Source organism: Aplysia californica, unplaced genomic scaffold, assembly GCF_000002075.1.
Source record: "Aplysia californica isolate F4 #8 unplaced genomic scaffold, AplCal3.0 scaffold00079, whole genome shotgun sequence".
In the NCBI taxonomy this organism is placed as follows: domain Eukaryota; kingdom Metazoa; phylum Mollusca; class Gastropoda; order Aplysiida; family Aplysiidae; genus Aplysia; species Aplysia californica.
The window spans coordinates 911,821-914,132 of NW_004797349.1; the positions used below are offsets into that span (position 1 = coordinate 911,821).

The 2,312-nt window shown below is 38.1% G+C and overlaps 1 protein-coding gene across 2 annotated transcripts in view; it reads right to left on the reverse strand.

The window, feature by feature from the left end:
• Window positions 1–2,312, reverse strand: part of LOC101849445 (protein white) — a 70,534-nt gene that overhangs the window by 19,409 nt on the left and 48,813 nt on the right. The gene's annotated exons all lie outside the window — the stretch shown is intronic.

Below are 2,312 nucleotides of genomic sequence, written 5' to 3' on the forward strand. Positions count from 1 at the left end.
TATACCCACCCCCACCCCCACCTCCATCCCCTTCTCTCTCTCTCTCTGTCTCTCTCTTTCTCTCTCTCTGTCTCTGTCTGCCTGTCTGTCTGTCTGCCTGTCTGTCTGTCTGTCTGTCTGTCTGTCTCTCTCTCTCCCTCTCTGTCACTAACTCTTGCCCTCCCTTTGTGTAAAATAATTGCGAGTGCAATTGTGCCATTATGTCTGGTGACGTCAAACACCCTACAAAACAGTTAAGGGTCATTACATTTTTCAGAGGAAAACTCGGGTTCCTCCAACGGTAAAAGGGCTAAAATAAAAATAAGAAAAATATTATTATATTGTTCTTTTCTTAGCACGGCAAACTTCCATTAAAAGATTCTTTGCTGACAAAGTCGCTGCTGCCTTTCTCTGTTGGTTCTCTGTAGCAGATTATCGATAAAAAATATTTTTAAAAAACATGATAAGACAGACTAATGAGTTGTAGCTTTAATCCTCAAAGCAAAGAGACGTGGTACAAAAATCCGCGGTTGCCCATCCTATAACAGTCCACCTCACCATACTATGTCAAACCAACACAGGCTGTCCCGAAAGACGAACAATGTTACGTCCAAATTGGAAGACAACATAATCTTAAAAGACACCATAAAATTTACGATGACTCAGATGCTACGCGTCGTGGATTATGCTTTTCGAGGATTTTTTTCTGTGCTTGTGTTTTGTCCGTTTATTTGGTTTTACTCCGAGATTTCCATACTTAACCCCTAAATTACCAGCAAATGATGATGATGTTCGTAATGGTTGTATCCTCTGAAAGAGAGAGGGAGACATAAATCTTGGTTTATAGGAAAGTGGTTTTGGCGCGATTTTTTTTAAAAGATTCTTTTGTGTTCTTCTCTCTGTCCCTTTCTAATTACCCAAGTCCATTCCTTATGCACTTGATGCATGATAATTACGTGCTACTGAATTCATTTCTACGTTTCTGTTCTGTTTGAACTGTTGTCGTAAATCGCCACGTTTCAACCGTAATCGACGATATTAATTGTTTCAGATGTAGAACTTAAAGAAGAAGATTATAATAATATGCTTAGTGAAAGGAAATCTGGCGATGAATATTTTGTAAAGAACGTTTTGTCGGGATTCGTAAAAGTGCGTTTTTTTCGTTTCGGAAAAAGATTTAAACAAAATGCTTTTATGCTCCCAAACCGAGAAGCTAAAGGAGAAGAAGAAGAAGAAGAAGAAGAAGAAGAAGAAGAAGAAGAAGAAGAAGAAGAAGAAGAAGAAGAACAAGAACAAGAACAAGAACAAGAACAAGAACGAGAACAAGAACAAGAAGAACAAGAAGAATAAGAAGAACAAGAAACAATAAATCTACTTTTAAAAAAGATTTTAATTCGCAAAACCAATTATCCTCTGGCAGGCGAACATAATATAATATGGGGGCACTGCACTCGATCTCAAAACCTTTTTACCTGATTTCATTACGTTTACAGCTAGGCTCTTCGATATCAACGCATTGGTGTTTTCTTAGATCTAAAAGCTCACCTCTCGTGCACTGATAAAGATTATTGGACATAATTATTTTTCGAAAGAAAATTGAAGCTTATTATTATTCTAGTACTTGTTGGTGTTAGACATGAGCTTCAAATTAGGCTTTCTCTTCACCTTTTCACCTCTGCGTTATAGGCTTAGGACTATCACACATAATGTCACTTTTGGTAACTATTCCTGTTGGAATATTACGGTGATTCTTAAGTCGACACTGATAAAATACAGTGGTCCACAAACGGTAGTCCTTTGTGCTTAGCTTTGCCATTCTTACCGCTTCCTTGCAAATGATCTAGGACGGGCTTTCCGTTCACCCGATTTTCTCTTGATTACGTTTTGGGCCTTCAAAATCGGCATATTGTGTTCTGTCACATGTTCATTATGGTTGTGTTTGTAAACTTTCTGACAGACTCTAAAAATCAAAGACTCGCTGTGCCTTGGCAAAACTGCATTCTGAATCCGGACAACTCTTAGCAGTTTTTAAGTCCTTTTTTAACACCAAAGATAGAAGGAAAACAAGGCGGAAGTAAACCAAGGGAAAGTAATACTTGGAAAACAAATGACATGAACAGATGGATGACGGGGAAAACCAGGAATTTATAGAACGGAGAACCATGATCACTGATGTCTGTTTCAGATAAGACATTTTATGACGATGATGCATAATATATTATTATGATAGGGGTGTGTTCACTACGCGGTGATTTCGTTGCATATGGAGAGAACTTTATTGAAGTCCTTGAGATTTTCTCGTCTGTGTGTGTGTGTGTGTGTGTGTGTGTGTG